This window comes from Terrapene carolina, unplaced genomic scaffold, assembly GCF_002925995.2.
Source record: "Terrapene carolina triunguis isolate 2854851 unplaced genomic scaffold, T_m_triunguis-2.0 Scaffold58, whole genome shotgun sequence".
NCBI classification, from domain to species: Eukaryota; Metazoa; Chordata; order Testudines; family Emydidae; genus Terrapene; species Terrapene triunguis.
In genome coordinates, this window is record NW_020664409.1 from 39,687,075 (window position 1) to 39,706,199 (window position 19,125).

The following is a 19,125-nucleotide window of genomic DNA, read 5'->3' on the forward strand; positions in this document are numbered from 1 at the left end:
TCAGAGCCCAAGCTTCAGCTAAGCTGGAACGTCCACATTGCTATTTTTAGTGCACTAGCATGAGCCCTGCTAGCACAAGTCTGTCAACCTGGCCTGCAAGACTTGTCCCAGCAGCTGTGTAAACAGACCCTATGTTGAAGAAGTCAAATCTAGGGCAATTGATTGAAATGATTGTGATGTTAGATCTGGTCAAAATGACAAAAGGCATAGGCCTGCATTGTCTACCAGTGTTCCCAGTGTACACAGGTGGGAAGGTTGTCCATGATACATCCCTGTTTAGACAGGTGCAGTATACTCTCCTACCCATTGGCCATCTGCTCTTGTCAGTATGAGGTGCTAATATTCCAACTACTCCCAACAAGTTATGGGGTGGGGAGGAAGATCGTTAGGAGCAGGCCCCTCCTTGACCCATCTTTTTCTTTTCTCATCTCCCCACCCCACACAGGAACAGCCAGAGTTGTGTGCATGCACAAGGGAGAGAGAGAGACTATGGCCCCAAATGAGTGCATTCAATGTTTGGTATTTATCAGGTAATATATGTAATCACATTCTCATTTCATCTATGTTATAATCAGAAGTTGAGTATTAAAGATGTTCTACTATTTTCTGGGGCTTTCCAAAGTTGGTACAACAAGCCATTTACAACACACACTTTGCTTCTCTACAAAGGAAAAAGGACACCAAACTATCTAAACTACTGCATGTCACAAGGGGCCACAACAGTGGTTCCCTTAACCCACCCAACAATATTGTTAATCTATCCAGTTATACTCTTAGCCCAGCAGAAGAATCTGTCCTATCTTTGGGCCTCTCCTTCTGCCCCATTACCCCCACAAACATGATACAGTTTTGTGGTGACCTAGAATTGTACTTTCGACGTCTCCGACTCAAGGAATATTTCCAACACACCTCTGAATAGCATACTAACCCACAGAAATCTTCCTACCAACACTACAAAAAGAAGGATTCTGCGTGGACTCCTCCTGAAGGTCGAAACAACAGACTGGACTTCTACATAGAGTGCTTCCGCTGATGTGCACGGGCTGAAATTGTGGAAAAGCAGCATCACTTGCCCCATAACCTCAGCCGTGCAGAACACAACGCCATCCACAGCCTCAGGAACAACTTTGACATCATAATCAAAAAGGCTGACAAAGGAGGTGCTGTCGTCATCATGAATAGGTCTGAATATGAACAAGAGGCTGCTAGGCAGCTCTCTAACACCACATTCTACAGGCCTTTACCCTCTGATCCCACTGAAGGTTACCAAAAGAAACTACACCATCTGCTCAAGAAACTCCCTGACAAAGCACAAGAACAAATCTGCATAGAAACACCCCTAGAACCCTGACCCCGGGTATACTATCTGCTACCCAAGATCCATAAACCTGGAAATCCTGGACACCCCATCATCTCAGGCATTGGCACCCTGACAGCAGGATTGTCTGGCTATGTAGACTCTCTCTTCAGGCCCTAGGCTACCAGCACTCCTAGCTATCTTTGAGACACCACTTACTTCCTGAGGAAACTACAATCCATTGGTGACCTTCCAGAAAACACCATCCTGACCACTATGGATGTAGAAGCCCTCTACACCAACATTCCACACAAAGATGGACTACAAGCCGTCAGGAACAGTATCCCCGATAATGTCACAGCAAACCTGGTGGCTGAACTTTGTGACTTTGTCCTCATCCACAACTATTTCACATTTGGGGAAAATATATACCTTCAAGTCAGCGGCACTGCTATGGGTACCCGCATGGCCCCACAGTATGCCAACATTTTTATGGCTGACTTAGAACAACGTTTCCTCAGCTCTCGTCCCCTAACGCCCCTACTCTACTTGCGCTACATTGATGACATCTTCATCATCTGGACCCATGGAAAAGAAGCCCTTGAGGAATTCCACCATGATTTCAACAATTTCCTTCCCACCATCAACCTCAGCCTGGACCAGTCCACACAAGAGATCCACTTCCTGGACACTACAGTGCTAATAAGCTATGGTCACATAAACACCTCCCTATACCAGAAACCTACTGACTGCTATACTCACCTACATGCCTCCAGCTTTCATCCAGACCACACCACACGATCCATTGTCTACAGCCAAGCTCTAAGATACAATCACATTTGCTCCAACCCCTCAGACAGAGACAAACACCTACAAGATATCTATCCAGCATTCTTACAACTACAAGACCCATGTGCTGAAGTGAAGAAACAGATTGACAGAGCCAGAAGAGTACCCAGAAGTCACCTACTACAGGACAGGCCCAACAAAGAAATTAACAGAACGCCACTAGCCATCACCTTCAGCCCCCAACTGAAACCTCTCCAGCACATCATCAAAGATCTACAACCTATCCTGAAGGATGATCCTTCACTCTCACAGATCTTGGGAGACAGGCCAGTCCTCGCTTACAGAGAGCCCCCCCAACCTGAAGCAAATACTCATCAGCAACCACACACCACACAACAAAAACACTAACCCAGGAACCTATCCTTGCAACAAAGCCCATTGCCAACTTTGTCCACATATCTATTCAGGGGACACCATCATAGGACCTAATCACATCAGCCACACTATCAGAGGCTCGTTCACCTGCACATCTACCAATGTGATATATGCCATCATGTACCAGCAATGCCCCTCTGCCATGTACATTAGCCAAACCGGACAGTCTCTATGCAAAAGAATAAATGGACACAAATCAGACATCAAGAATTATAACACTCAAAAACCAGTCGGAAAACACTTCAGCCTCCCTGGTCACTCAATTACAGATCTTAAAGTCGCAATACTCCAACAAAAAAACTTCAAAACCAGACTCCAACGAGAAACTGTAGAATTGGAATTAATTTGCGAACAGACACCATTAAATTAGGCTTGAATAAAGACTGGGAGTGGATGGGTCATTATACAAAGTAAAAACTGTTTCCCCATGCTAATTTCCCCCCCTACTGTTACTCACACCTTTGTGTCAACCGTTGGAAATGGGCCTTCCTGATTATCACTACAAAAGTTTTTTTTTCTCCTGCTGAGAATAGCTCACCTTAATTAATTACTCTCGTTACAGTTGGTATGGTAACACCCATTTTTTCATGTTCTCTGTGTATATATATCTTCCTACTGTATTTTCCACTGCATGCATCCGATGAAGTGGGTTTTAGCCCACAAAAGCTTATGCTCAAATAAATTTGTTAGTCGCTAAGGTGTCACAAGTACTCTTCGTTCTTTTTGCTGATACAGACTAACAAGGCTGCTACTCTGAAGTACTATCCTGTTATTCCTGAAATGCTCTCCCTTGCTTTTAGAACCCTACTAATGCTCTGTCATGCCTCTGCTATGCCTCTGAATCTTCAGTTACCCTTCTACAATCTTCCATTCTGTAATGTGCCTGGACTACTTAGCTACTCCAATCCTCTCCTGAGCCTTCTTCACTGTTGCCCCAATGGTTTCTGTTGCTCTGAGGCTTCCTTAGCATTCTGCTGCTCCTCAGGTCTTCCAATGATTCCTTGACAGATGAGTATTTAATGTACTACATAAAGTGCTGAAATAAATGGTAAATGACAGATAAAATGTTGAAAATAACATGTTACTTCAACACTTAATGCTTCACCAGCTTTTTATTTCAACACTTTACACTTGAAGTGTGAAAATGATAGGGTTTATCAAGGGCATTTATCTCTGAGTAATGTTAGCACAAAGGGTTGTGAGATAAAACATCTACATTGCTTGAAGCTAAAATATCCCAGAAACCCAAAGTGCAGTTTTCAGGAATTTACTAAATCCTGTTTACTTTTCATGGGCATTTAGTTTGCAAAGCACTTGTTGTCAAAATTCATGGACTCAACTGATAACCAGATGCTCCTCCTCCTGAAAATCCAAAAGGGATAGAAATTGAGGTTAAGAGGACTGCAAAACATTAAATATAAGATCACAATGTTTAAAGCAAAAAGAGGGCAGAGAAGGAAGCTAGACAAAGGTGCAGTGATTCAGTTTATTTGAGCTACTTGCAGCAAACTACTCAATTAATTTCAGCCTTTTCTGTGTTCACAAATAGATTCATTATTTTATTTTATTATGACAGTAGTGTCAGTCAAGTATCAGAGCCCCATCATACTATGCTCTATTCAGGCAACTGAGAAACAGTTCCTGCCTCAGAAAGCTCACAATCTGCATGTCAGACAGGATGAAATCAATGGATAAGATTTTGAAATCTGCAAATCCTGTTCATGACTTGTAATTGCTCATACCCTTCATGTGAACATAGGCCCTGGGTTATTCACAAGGTGTGTTCACTATATGTCTTCACTATTCATTATGATCCTCTGTGGCCTTGGCTACACTTCAGAATTCACAGTGCTGCCATGGCAGCACTGTGAAGCGCGAGTGTAGTCACGCCGCCAGCGCTGCAAGAGCTCTCTCGCAGCGCTGCAAGTACTCCACCTCTCCGAGGGGAATAGCTTGCAGCGCTGCGAGCGAGCGTGCAGCGCTGCAGGCGCTAATTACACTGGTGCTTTACAGCGCTGCACTCGCTGCGCTGGGAGGGGTGTTTTCACACCCCCGAGCACAGCAAGTTGCAGCGCTGTACAGCACCAGTGTAGCCAAGGCCTCTGTAAATGTCCACCTGAATTACATAGTGTTGTTTCAGGTCTGGATAAGTTAAAGCCAATAAGCCAGTGCTTCAGAAGAAGATGCAAGAAACTCTGAAGGGAGCTTTTGTGGAATAGCCTGATCATAAGGAAAGTTTCCTCATTGCTCTCTCTGTTAGAGATAGGCATATACCATTAAGCTTAAGGATTTATAGTCTTTCCTGACTTACATTAGTGAAGCTTTTTTAAACTCTGCATGCGATAGCTATATAAATATCTAAAGAGAGAAGGAATGTGGAAAGTTTGGGCGTAGTCTGGAGGAGGTAGGCCGGCAAGATTAGGGAATTTGGGGGAAATTTTAAGCCTTTTCAGGCCCTGTTTAGACAAGTTTTACCTGAGGCATTACTACAGGAAACAACAAATATAATAAAATAAAAAGAGTAGGATCTTATTTACAGTGAATTTTCTTTCACCACATTGAAACAAGGAAATTGTGTGTGGCGGGGGGGGGGAGGGGCGGAGTGTTTTTTTCACCATTGGAATCATGTATGACGTAGCCACAATTTTATAAAGTGCTTAATTTGATTGTTTGTGCCAGGGCTGTGGTCTGTGCTTCTGGGAATACAGTCCCTTCTTGCAATGCTGTTTTTTGTGCAGCAATAATTCATATATAGTACTTGAAAGATGCATTTATTGAATGTGTTGGTTTCCAGTTTTTTGCAACCATCCCAGTTCCCCACAGTCAGTGTTATAAATAAATCAGTAATTGTAGCCCAGGTGTTATGCTGTGCTAATTTGGATGGGCATATTCAAGTTCCAATACTGCAGCATAGCTGCCACATTTTATGCAGCCCTGTATGACATTCCTCACTAGTGGCAAGTAATTGATTTTCCTCACAGGATTCCCCTGAGCAATGGGAGCAGGTGTGTGTATGCACGGAAGGGAGGAAGACAGAAGCTTGTTTCTGGTGCATCTCAGAAGTGGGGAGAAGGAGGGCTGTGGTGGAGTGAGAGGCCGCTTGTGGGGAGCCAGGGGTGAGGAAAGTAATAATCTATTGGGATATATGAGGAACATAGGCAAGAGGTCAGCGTTTCCAGCTCTTGTGAGGACACTAACAAAATTGCAGTCACCCTGCCTCCAAGAATAGCTTAAATATACAAGTGTTTAGCACTACTTATAGCGATTTTCATCCATAGATCCCAGAGCATTTTACATAGGTGGGGAAGTATCCTTGTCCACACTTTCCAGATGGGGAATGAGACACCGAGATTGAGTGATTGGCCTGGCAGATCTGGAAGGAGAACCTAGTTTTTACTCCCCCCCAGTTCAGCATCGTATGGAACAGTGTGTATACAGATAGCCACCTCTGAGATCCTAGAGTAATTATAAACAGTTACTCTCTGCATTTGCCGTGGCAGGAAATACATAGTTTTCATAAGATCTATGAATATTCTATCAGTTCTAGGCGTGAAACTATGAATTATCAGGTCATATGTCATCTCATGCTATGGCAATTTCTTCCCTTAAACCCCAATTAAAAGAGATTTTTTCTGTCAAAGCTCTAATTCAAGGTTCTGCATGTCTTCTGCAATCACCTTGAACAGAGACAAGAGCTGCATTCCTTAAATTGCTTTAAGTGTTTATCACGTATGGCAGGAGAAAGATACAGTAGCTCTGCCTCATTTTTGCAGGTGGCGAAGGAAGAGACTCAACTTTTGTTTTCTTTTTTTAAATCTTTCATTTAAAATACATAACATGCCAGCTGTAGATTAAGAGTCATAGAGCTTAAGGTCAGAAATGACCACCAAATTATCTCATCTGAACTTCTGTATATCACATGCCACCAACACCAGCCACCACCCACACCTAAACATAACTGAAATTATACCAAAGTATTACAGCCCACAGGCAGAAAATAAGAGGGACTGAGGTGCACCCGTGCCCATGGCCTCTGTAATGGCAGAGAAAGGATTAAAGTGAGATTTACCCAGATAATGCTGGCAAGTGAGACCCTGAACATGCTGCGTGTGGGTGTGAGTCATCTGGTGAGGTGCTGAAGACTTTAGCATGTTGCTGAGTGTCTTTAATTTCTATTATTTATTTTTTATACAGAAGCACCTAGAGGTCCAAAATGAAAACAGGGCCCTATTGTGCTAGGCACTGTACAAACATATAGTAGGAACATATGACTTGAAGCAACTTCCTGGATCATCAATTCCAGTCCCCTGCTATTGCAGGCAACCCTGTCATAGAATCCCTAAAGATCCATCTTAGAACTAATTAGGCTGTTTGTCCCCCTTTACTCCTATTGGGAGACTGTTCCAGAATCCCCCTCCTCCGATGGTTAGAAACCCTTTTTTACTAATATCCAGCCTAAATTTAGTCCTGGATAGTTTATACCGATTTGTTCTTAGCTTAAATAGCTCTTCACCCTCTCTGGTGTTTACCCCTTGATGTATATACGGAGAGCAACCATATCCCCTCTGATTGCCCTGCCCTGAAATAATTACTATTTACCGACAGACAAAGATTGGAGTAGAAAGCAAGGAAGAGAAAGGTGAAGTGACTTGCCCAGGATCACAGAAGCAGATCAGTGCTTGAACAGAAGTCCTCAGTAGCCTTCTGAATCTGTCCATTCCGTCATGTTGACTCTTTAACTCCAATTGACTTTTGCCTGAGTCAAGGATGCTCAGCACCTACCCAGAGGTATTCAAGCAGGATCAAAGGCTCACTAACGCTTCAGTTCACATTTGAAAACTGGAAGAAGACATGATATAGAATGTCATGCTATGACAACAAGCAATAACTTCATCATGTATCTTGAAATTGCTTTATTTGCATATTTGTATTGTGTGGGAACTCTTTGAAGGCAGGCAAGCTAAAACATGACAAACATTCTAGTCTTCTCCCCCTCCACGTTTGTATGTAGATTGTCTTAGGGTTTAGTTTACCTAGTAAATCAATACACAAAGCACAGGCTATAAAACACTATAGAAATTATTTCTTTATATACATTAATGCCTGTCATATAAGGAGTGTACAATTCAGAATACAACTAGGAGAAGGTGTGACTAAAACCCATTAACAGGATAAACCATTTAGAACTGCCACACCTGGTAGAGGTGTGTGACAAAGTGGGAATGTTCTTAATGTTTTCTCTGAGTGCTGGGTGGGTGCCTCAGTTTCCCCTATGCATTTCTCAAGTGTCTAAGGGTGTGTGATTGTTGCAGAGCCTTAGGGGGCCAGTGTGATCCTGTCTGCACGGAGAATGGCCAACACCCTGTCTCCTGATGGCCTGGGCCCCTCCTCTGCAAAGGTGCCAACTAAAGGTGTTGGAGAACAAAGAGATCAGGTGACCTCCTGGCCCGGGAAAGAGACAAAGGCAGAGGAGGGGCTGGAAAGTTTCAGTTTGGAGTTGGCTGGGAAAATGGAGGGGAGCTCAGATGCAGTTCTGGCCTCCCTACCCCACCCCCCCCAAGATGGACCTAAGGGGGTCCTGTTGTCTGTACCTGCAAGACCTGCCTTGGACTGTGTTCCTGTCGTCTAAATAAACCTTCTGTTTTACTGGCTAGCTAAGAGTCATGGTGAATCACAGGAAGCCAGGGTGCAGGGCCTTGTCTCCCCCCAACTCCGTGATAAAGTTCAGGGTTGGACAGGGGAAAGGTGACAGACTGCTGTTGGGTAATAATGATAAATGGTTTGGAAAATCAGAGAATGCCTCTTTCTGGTTAGCTTCAACTGTTCATAAATGTGTGCCACCCCAATGGAGTACAAAAAGTGTGCTGAGAATATAATGGCTTTACCTAGGGGCAGTCTACAAAAAAGTACTTGCAAACATTTAATTAAAACTATGGATTGGCATATTCTCAACCTTATTTTTCCATTTTTTGTTTTCAAAAGAATGTTCACAGGAGGGGAAATAGTCACCTGAATAAGCATTTGTAGAAAGATTTGCACCAGAAATGTTTACACTAGTGTCTTGAAACCTGATTTCATTCTTCCCGTTTATAAAAGTTTGTCATCCATTTATGGAGCAGAAACAGCACCATCTAACTTAAGTGACCAATCACACACTACACATAACAAATATGGACTGGTCAAAGACGTAGTCAAGCAGTCTTGAATAATCCGTTTATTTACAGAACTTTCAAATAGACAAAAGGACTAAATTCATTTAACACATTTTCTCCAGATAGTTTCCCTAGCTTTCGTTCTAGTGCCAGTTATGATTTATATGTTGGTTCTTGCTTATCTGTTAGCATAAAAGATGTGCACATGTCTGAGTAACATGGTCCATGAGACTTAATCTACAATGCTATACTTAGGGGAGGTGTCAACCCTGCCATTAGACACCCACCGATCTGAAATCAGAAGTGAGTTGTAAGGGCCCTACATGCTCAAGGCGCATCCTCACTTCCAGTTGATGTCCCTGGTATATAATGATTTGTGGAACTGGAGTCAGAAGGCCAACGTTCCCTGGCAGGACTGTTATTGCCGGGATGCCAGTGGAACAGGAAATGCTGGGATTAAGATTGGAAGTAACTCAGTTGCATGGACAGAGCAGTCCACAAGATTTATTCAAGTCCCACTTGTTCAACATAACCTGCATTCAGCATCACTCTTAGTGAATGAAACATGGTGGCAGCATCTGAGCTGTGACTTCTCTGAAGTACAGCAGCAGGCAGTATGAGTGATCCAACTCTGTCTGAAACCCCCCAGAGCCCTGAATTTTGCAGATACAGATGTACCCCAATAAGGGACACGGTTGAAGGAGGAGTTTAAGCTGTACACAAACCTGGCTATGCAGAAGGATGACACCAGCAAGAAAGTAAAACTGCTACTTTATCTTATAGGGAAACAAGGCAGAGAGATCTGCACCACTTTGAAACTCACCACCACCTCATGCCCCTCAGCAGTCCTAGGATCTCTGGGGAACTATTGCTCCGCAGACCACAAGGGAACTGTGGAGTGAGACACGTTTTTTTCATGAGTGCTCAAGATCAAGGCCGTCAAACATGCCATGTCCCCTGGATATAAAAGGAGAACAGCACTTCATAGCACTGGGCTGCAGTAGCAGAACCCATATGCCAGTCAGAAGGCAGGATCTTGAGTGGGACCAGGCAGCTCCCCAACAGCAAGCATATGACATATTGAAACAAATGATAATTGATGCCCCTGTCCTGAAGTACTACAAGCCAGTGACACTCCAGTGTGATGCACTGGAGAAAGAGCTGCAGGAGCACCCAGTCACTTATGCCATCAGAACTCTGTTAGAAAATAAACAGGCATATCGCCAAATAGAAAAAGAACTTCTGACTCTGGTATCTGGAGTGAAGTGATACCGTTATAGAAGCCAAGGCCAGAAGGGACCATTGTGGCCACCTAGTCTGACTTCCTGTATAACAAAGGCCATAGAACTTCCCCCAAAATAATTGCTAGAGCATATATTTTAGAGAACATCCAATGTTGATTTAAATACTGTCACAGTGGATTCTTCATCACTGACACTTGGAATATTGTTCCAATGGTTAATTACCCTCTGTGACCAGGGTCCCAGTGGGGAGCCAGCTGTGGTCACTCAATTAGGGTGAACTGCAAAGAATGGGGAAGATAATCCCCATAAAGCTGGTGGATATTCCAGTACTTAGATTCACCAAGCCAGCATAAAACAGCTTCTTTATTACCTTACTGGTTACTCAAAAGTTCAAACAACACAGTTCCCTTAAAGTGATCCAGCCTCAGGCCTCCATCCAGGTACCCATGTCAAATATGATGAAAATTTCCGTAAATCTTATTTCATCACATAAAAGAACCTTTTCTAACAATCCCAAAGGATCAGACACATTACCTCCCAAGTTGATGAATGTTTCAGATCTTACCCAAATACACACTACAGCCAATTCTTATTAACTAAACTAAAATGTATTAAAAACAACAGAGAGAGAGAATGGTTAAAAGATCATTATACATACAGACATGAGTTCAATTCACTGAGGTGCAGATTTATAGCAGAGATGGTGAGCTTTGTAGTTACAAAGAGTTTCTTTAGAATTCAATTCATAGGTCATAGTCCAACGTCCAAATCTCGTATTTAGGGCATACCAGCATAACTGGGACCTCAGTCTTGCGACTCAAACTTCCCCTGATGAAGTCTAAGCAGATCTGAAATGACAGAATCAGAACCCAAGGATCTTTTATACAATTTCATGTCCTCTTTGACAAGTTGGGATTTCCTTTGGGAACAAAAGGTAATTAGGATGACTTTGAAGGAGGTCCATCACTGGTTCTTAGCTATTCAAATTAACATAAGGCCATTTGCTTGTTCCTCCACTATTCACAGTACATTTCAAAGAGAGATGAATACCGGATATCCCATGTTTACAATTCATTTAAACAATAGGATCTTCTTTTCACCTCTGAATTATCAGAATGCAGCATAGATAGGGACTGTTGATTACCTTGTGGACTATACTCATACATATGTAAATACACAAACATTATCTCCCTACATTTCTTGTGAGGGTTATTTATTTTGCAGGATGTTTAACCCTTTTTAGCCATGTGTCACACCCTCACTGACAAAAATGTGTTCCCTATTTCCAATCTGAATTTGTGTGGCTTCAACTTCAAGCCATTGGATCATGTTATACTTTTCTTTGCTAGACTGAAGAGCTCATTCTCAAACATTTGTTCCCCATGTAGGCACTTACGGACTGTGATCGGGTCACCACTTAACCTTCTCTTTTTTAAGTTAGATAGATTGAGCTCTGAGTTTCTCTGTCAGGCACATTTTCTAATCCTTTTAATTATTCTTGTGGCTCTTCTCTGAATTCTCTCCAATTTATGAATCCCCTTCTTGAATTGTGTGCACCAGAACTGGACACAGTATTCCAGCATCTGTCTCACCAATGCCAAATACAGAGGTAAAACTAACCTCTTGACTCCTACTTGAGAGTCTTCTGTTTTATGCGTCCCAGGATCGTTTTAGGTCTTTTTGGTCACAACATCATGTCGAAAGCTCATGTTCAGCTGATTATGCCCCACAACTCTTTTTCAGAGTCACTATTTTCCAGGATAGAGGCCTCCATCCTGTCCGTATGGCTTACATTCTTTGTTCCCAGATGTATACTTTTACACATATTAAAATGCATATTTTTGCTTGCACCCTGTTTATCAAATGATCCAGATCACTCTGTATCAGTGACCTGTCCTCTTCATTGCTTACCACTTCCCCCAATTTGTGTCATCTGAAAACTTTGTCAGTGATAACTTCATGTTATATGCCTTCTTCTGGGTCACTGACAAATGTTAAATAACATACAATTAAGAACTGATCCCTGTGGCCCCCCACTGGACACACACCCATTTGATGATGATCCCCTGTTTAAATTATATTTGAGACCTATCAATTAGCCAGTTTTTAATACATTTAATGTGTTGTATTAATTGTATATTCTATTTTTTTAATCTAAATGCTATGTGTTACCAAGTAAAACAACTTACACTAGTGTAAATATATTTAGCCAACACTATTACCTGTATCAATACACCTCTGGCCACCAGTAATAATGGAATCAGGCCACAAACTCCTGGAGACAATTATGGAAAAGCCCTTTGGTGTTCCAAAGAGATTGCATCAAATGTCGGGGTGCCTCCAGCGCTACCAGGTACAAATCAGATACTGTCCAGGAGGATTACTGGTATTAGCTGATTTTCTGAGCGGGACATGTCTACCTAGCTTAAGTCCAGCATTAGTGAGTTTGGGGAGATGGGGATCAGGATGTAGTGCAGCATATTAATGGATTCAATGTCCCAGTGTCAACAATGAAGCTGATGGAAATCAGAGGCTATGGGACAAAGTCATCCAACTACATCCAATGACAGGGAGTCAAGAAAGCGATACTAGCCAGGTGGTCAGAAGAGAAAAGCCAATTATCAGTAGTAACAGAAACATATTTTGAAATTAAAGATGAGCAGAGTGTTGTTGACCAATACAATCTGGGCTTTATATCTAAAAATATCATGTATTATTGATACCATATATATAATTATGCTTTTAAATGCACAATAACAATATATAGTGTGTGTGTGTATACATAAGAACATAACATAAGAATGGCAATACTGGATCAGATGAATGGTCCATCTCTCCCAGTATTCTGTCTTCTAACAGTGGCCAGTGCGAGATGCTTCATGGGGAATTCTCAGAACAGGACAATTATCAAGTGATCATCCTCTGCTGTCCAATCCCAGCTTCTGGCAGGCAGGTTGATATATCTAGCAGTTACATGGCCTCCACTGACCTGTCTTTTTTTTTATAATGCTGTTCACTTATAGTAAATATCCCATGACACTTTGCAAAGCTTAAGTCATCATTGGCATTAGAAAATAAGAAACTTATCAAAGGCAAAATACATTAATGTTCTACCACTGGTACAAGCTCGGGTGGTACCTTTACCAACCAGTAATTAGAATACTAGTATCCAAAACAAAGGTAAGAATGGGAAAGAACAAGTTAAGGAACTGATGGGATGGATTTTAGTGATGCAATTTGTAAAATCATCCTATAAATACTACCAGCTGAAACATGTAACTTTGGGATCACACATTGTGCGTAAGGTAAAATTAACAATGCTGCATGAGATGGCTTCCTGGAATCGGTATCATATTGAGCCTTTCTTCATGTACTATGCTATTGTTGACTTTTTGCAATAAACCTGACAGATAATATTATAATCGGTTTCTTGAATATATTTCATACCAAACCAAAGTGTGGTCAAACAACTGACTATACAATTTACCAGTAGTTTGCAGGATGGAAACCTATTTCAAGGACAGAGAGCTGTTGTCCGCACTTTTGTGTTTAATTTAGATGGACTATATGGGCTAAAGGTGGTAACATAATCCAGTCATATTAAACAGTGTTAAACAATGTCCAGGATTTAGTATACCGAAACCTTAGCCTTCTTAGTGCCATGGCAAACACCATTTAAAAATCCTTTTTAACTTCTATTAAAGATACAGAAAAGAAGGTAAAAACAGCTAAAGCATTTGGAATGTAAAGTATTAAATAGGACTTTCATTTTAACAACATCCCTTTTCCTTTAGCTGGAGAGAGGTTTTTAGAAGGGAAAACTTCCTTGTTTGACAGTCTCTTCAATGGTAATGTCCTTTGGGGGAGGAGGAAGAAGTTAGTTGAGATTGGCTGGAGCTGTTAAAGTCTTGTCTTGTTTTGTCCCAGATGGTATTTGGGATTCAGCTGGAACTGATAGAGGTGGTGATGTTATCTGGGTCTCAATCTCTGGCCTGGTCAGGACATCTCTCAGGATCAGGGTGATGAAGGCCTGTGATCCCAGGAGATTGTGGAGGTGGAAGCTATGGTGGTGAACCTTGCTTCAGTAGCCACTTTGTCTCACCAAAGTATCTTTATAAGGACCCACAAAGGGAACGGTGCATGGAACCCATCCCCTCATTATTTTGTCAACCAATCAGACCTACTTTCTGACACACCAATTATGGTTCATTGATTTCTGGTTCCACACTTTCCTTGTTTACCAGGCACGATCTTAACACATATACATCAACAGGCCTTTTTAATGGTCTGTCTCCCTTTCAAACCTTTTCCCGGAATATTTGTTACTGTAGGTTATTGTGGCATCTTATGAACTTTCATGTAGTTTGTCAACTCAGCTGTAAAATTAGGGTAAATTTGTAGGCTCCTTTATTATAGCACCACCTCCTTACATCAGGATGTAATGCAAAAGATACCTGGACATTGACAGCTCAGACAGGCTCAAGAGTGTGTTTACTGGCCAGGAATGAATACACAACTCTTCTCCTTGATAGAAGGGTCTGACATCTGCTGGTCCTGTGATAACTGCCAGCAGAAAGAAACTCGAACACATGAGTAGCCCACCCTACCATATGAAAAGGTGGTAGTGGACTTATTTACCTTCAAGGAAAAAGCAGTACTTGATTACAATGGACTACAATTCAGATTTTAGGGAGGTCAATGCCCTTGCCTGAAGCAAGTCAGTGACTGGCACACTGAAGGCACACTCTGCAAGAAATGGCAAATGAGAATTTGACAACCACACCTCCTCCCCCGTATACCCAGAGATTAATAGCAAGGTGGAATTATTTGTGAAAACAGTTTAGGGAGAGCAGAGGTGCTGTGTTTCAACTGCTTAAAGCTTGTGTGAAAGCCAAATTAAATACTAAAAATTGATGGTGAGGATTCCTACATAGGGTCCAACATTAATTATACCAGAATGTGTATCTGGGAGAGGGAAGTGGAGAGAAAGGAAACGCCAAAGGCTATGGCAGGTGGCTTTACTATCCCATTTCTGAAAGGTCAGGTAATTTGGGTTATTTTATTCAGAGAATGATAATCAGGCAATAACTGTATGAATGAATAAGTTAAAAAAAAATCAAAGCTCCCTGCCCATGCCAACATTAAACTAGGATGCTGAGTGGAGGGGAGGGGGAAATGCAGTTATATCACTGAGACCAAAAAGTGTTTATCCCAAGGTGGACATCGGTCAGATTTCTAAAATGGGAAAAAGACAATAAGAGTCTGGTTTTGAGAAGTTCTATGTACCTGTACACAAACTAAGGGGAATCTGTGATTGCTTATTTCTTCTTAAAATCAGACCCCAAAAGGTAACAAGGGATCAAGACAAGAATAGCAAGACACCATCACCCAAAGAAATAGGATGGGGGAGCAATTTTTGGAAGATCATGAATAAACTGAAAGCTTTTAAAATGGTTAGCCCTTGTAGCTATCCTTTCAAGGTGGGATTTCTTGATTATTCTACTTTTCCATACTAAACTCTCAACCTGTGCTTTTTCACTAACTGAATGGTTTACTGCTGGATCCTTAGCAGATTATCGTGTAGATTCTTTCTTAGTATATGACAATATCTGTTACACATACACATTTCTCACATTCAAAATATCTGCTTGAACATTACAATTGATTAGACTTCTTTGTTGTGGATTGCAGAACAAAAGCTGAAGATTCTGCACCACCTTTTGTTTGTTACATCAAATGATGCATTTTCCTTATTCTGTAGCATAAAAATTGTGTTATGTTTGAAGAACACAATGTCCATAAGGTTTAATCTGCAGTCTTATATTCAGAGCGGTTTGTAAATTGATTCTTCACTAGATGCTGCAACTCTTGTGGATTGAAGATAAATCACTGAATTCCAAGAGAATACAACACAAAGGAAACCATTAGCCTTGACAATTCATAAACAAAGTAAAGAACATTATTCACTCTTTGTTCTTGTAAAATAATACCCAGGTTTCAAACACTAAAAAGAATGCTCAATCATTGCAATTATTTAGTCAAAATGGGTTTGTTTATGAACAAATGTACCAAAAAAGATGGGTTTCTTTATAGGAATTAAAGGGAAAGAGGCGGGAGAAAAAGCCTACCTCACTGTAATCCCAAAAGCTATGTTAATAGCTGCAGCTTTGTTTTGAGATTTATTTATTTTTATTAGCTCACTCTTGGTGACCTATTTCTCTCCTGAAAAAAGAATGTGTCTGAACCACATGGAATGCTAGTAGGTCAAAGGTTCCTAGTGTCTGTGCACCATGGCGACGGTCTCTGGAGAATTCCAACCAATAAGAGCTTTCACGAATCTCTCATGAAAACCCTACATTTACTGGAGAGTAAGAAGCTTTTTTTTTTTTTAATGTGCATTTGTCTACAGCCTTTGTGAATTTATGATTCCCTGGATCACTTGGCTGCCTAGCCCCAGAAATCAAAATATATTTAACTTTTTTTGTGACATTAAAAATGCATTGCAATGAATAATATAGCAAGGCTGTGTATAAAACTAAAGCTTTTGCTTCCCTTTTAAATGTTTGTTCTTTAGCAGAGATTCTCTGAGGGGAGCTTATTGAAAGGATGAACAGTAATTTAATTTTTTATCATAAGCATTAGTGGCAAATAAAGGACAAACATTCTTTGAAGGGCTGAAGAAAAGGCAGAGATGTATATCATGGGGGAAATGTTGCAGCCAGATTGACTCTTTGGCAGTGAAGGTTCTCTCTTTCTGCTCAAAAAGAGGCATTAAGCAGATGAGTATGCAGGCTCCAGAAACATTTCCCATTTATGTCATAAGCAGCAAATCCTAAAGCAACTTACCAGGGAAGTGTGCTTAAATAGAGATACGGTAGTAGATCGCTGAAAGTTTTTGCTAAAAAGCAGTATATTGAAGAAAAAATCCTTTCTAAAAGCTGAAAGCAAAACTAGTAATTTTTTCCCAACAATTCTGAAGGAAAGTTTTTTTAAAATAGCAATGGTCCAGACTGTCTGCTGATGTAAATCAGTTTTTGTTTTGTTTTTTTAAATGTGGAGAAAATTTCTGTTGATGATTAGACTTGAGTGAGAAGTCCCAATTTTTCACTTTGCAGAAAGCTTCCTGTATAAACTGATTTTTTTTTAAACAAAGTCAGTTGTTGACAGGTGTGACACGGCACTGCTTGGATGAGCACTGCAGATACCACATGCCTGGGGTGCCTGCCTGAGGGAGTGGTGGGAGGTCCCTGAACTCCCTGCTGGGAAGGGGTTTCTGGGGGGCAGGGGAGTCCCCAGGTGTCAGCTGTGGCTCCAGGGCCCTGAGCAGCCCAGCTGGCACAACAGCTCCTTCATCCCTGTCTCTGTGTTTGGAGCTGAGATTGGGCCATCCCCAAGTTTCCTGGCCAGAGGCCTGAAGATAGGGTGACCAGACAGCAAGTGTGAAAAATCGGGACGGGGGTGTGGGGTAATAGAAGCCTATATAAGAAAAAGACCCCAAAATCGGGACTGTCCCTATAAAATCGGGACATCTGGTCACCCTACCTGAAGAGCTGGGGACTGGAACTCTGCTGCTACTGTTCAGTGCTCCCAGCCAAGGTGTAGCAGTCTCCAGTACCTGGGAGCATCCAAGCCACTGCCAGGTGGCAGAAACACTGACAGGAGCAGCAGTGGGGAATGCAGCTGGGTGGGAAGCAGAGCTATTCCAATAGTACTGGAATAGCATTCCAGTGCTTTCTGGCTCAATTACCCCATGGGCAATAAGTGCTAGGGTGAGAGCTTGGCCAAGAGTTGTGTGGATGGATAGGAAAGGTTGTAACATTGATGTTATCCAGAATGAATCTGCAAGACTTAGGACCTAGAGAGAAGTCTGAGTTGAAGATGGTGCTTAGGTTATGGGCCTAGGTCAGAGGTAGAATGGTGATATTGTCCACAATGACTGAGAAAGGAGGTAGCACGGAGGGCTTGGATGGGAAAGATTAAGTGCTCCGTTTTAGTGGAAGCCTTAAAATTGGTGAGGCAAATATTCCAAATATTTCACTTCTGTGTACATCTGGTGAAAACTTTCCTTTCAAGCACTTTCACAAACAGTAAGGCTTCCTTAAAACTTCAGCAAGTCCAAATGACTGTATGTAGTAACAAACTGGCTACACTGTATTTCTGCCCTCTGCTGCTTAGAGCCAACACTGCTAATGGCTGTGTCGGGTGATAAACTAGCTTCTTATTTACAGGGATGGGCGGGGCCAATGTTTACAGGGTGGGCAGACCTGTTTTCTAGCCCCAATAATCACTTTGTGGCACACTGGGTGTGCCACAGAGTGTCAAGTACGAAAACCACAGATTTGTTACAATACTATATGCTACTGATAAAATACTTGCCATTCACAGAGTTTCTGATTAATAGGAAAAATAAAAAAGAACCAAAAGTGATCTTTATGGACTAAATAATCTTCTAGGCCTTTAATGTTTCTATTTATTTACTTTAAATGTTTTATTGCTCTTGTCACCATAACAGCTGTGCACATTTCACAAAAACTGACCACACTTGGCAACTAACCATAATAATCTTCCCCTTTGACATTGCTAACCACCAAAACAAATACCCCCTCACTACACTCCCAATTCAGGGAATGTTCAAGTCAATGAATGCCTCTTGCAACCAGCCTAAAAGTCAAGCGCAGATCTTGCCAAAACAAGAGGCAAAGTAAGTTCCATACCAAGAGACCCTCTGCTGAGAATGCCTTATCACCGGGGTCTTAACTGTGAGCAAGAACATCCCAGCTGATGCTAACTGCCATAATAGCTTTTGATCGTGCAGTATACTTTCTGATTTAAAGTGCCAATTCTAAGTTGTAAGCACTGGTATGAAACATTATTATTATTATTATTATTATTTGTTAAGCACCACCAATGTGATCAGCACTATACAAGATGTGAATGAAGACAAAGAAAATATCAATATGTAGTACATGCACTTGTCCAGCCTTCTCATAAGTCACCATATAATCCATACATCATAAAATAACTTTCCCCACCAACCCTACATAACCTCTCAATCCAGCCCCATCAGGAAAAAGCCAGAGGCATTAGATGAGCCTTGAGGCATGGCCTAAAGGTCATCAACTCTGGGCTGTTTTGGAATTAGTGGCAACTGCGTTCCAGAGACAAGGACCCTTCATGGAAAATTGTCAGTTCCTTCCCATTTAAAGCC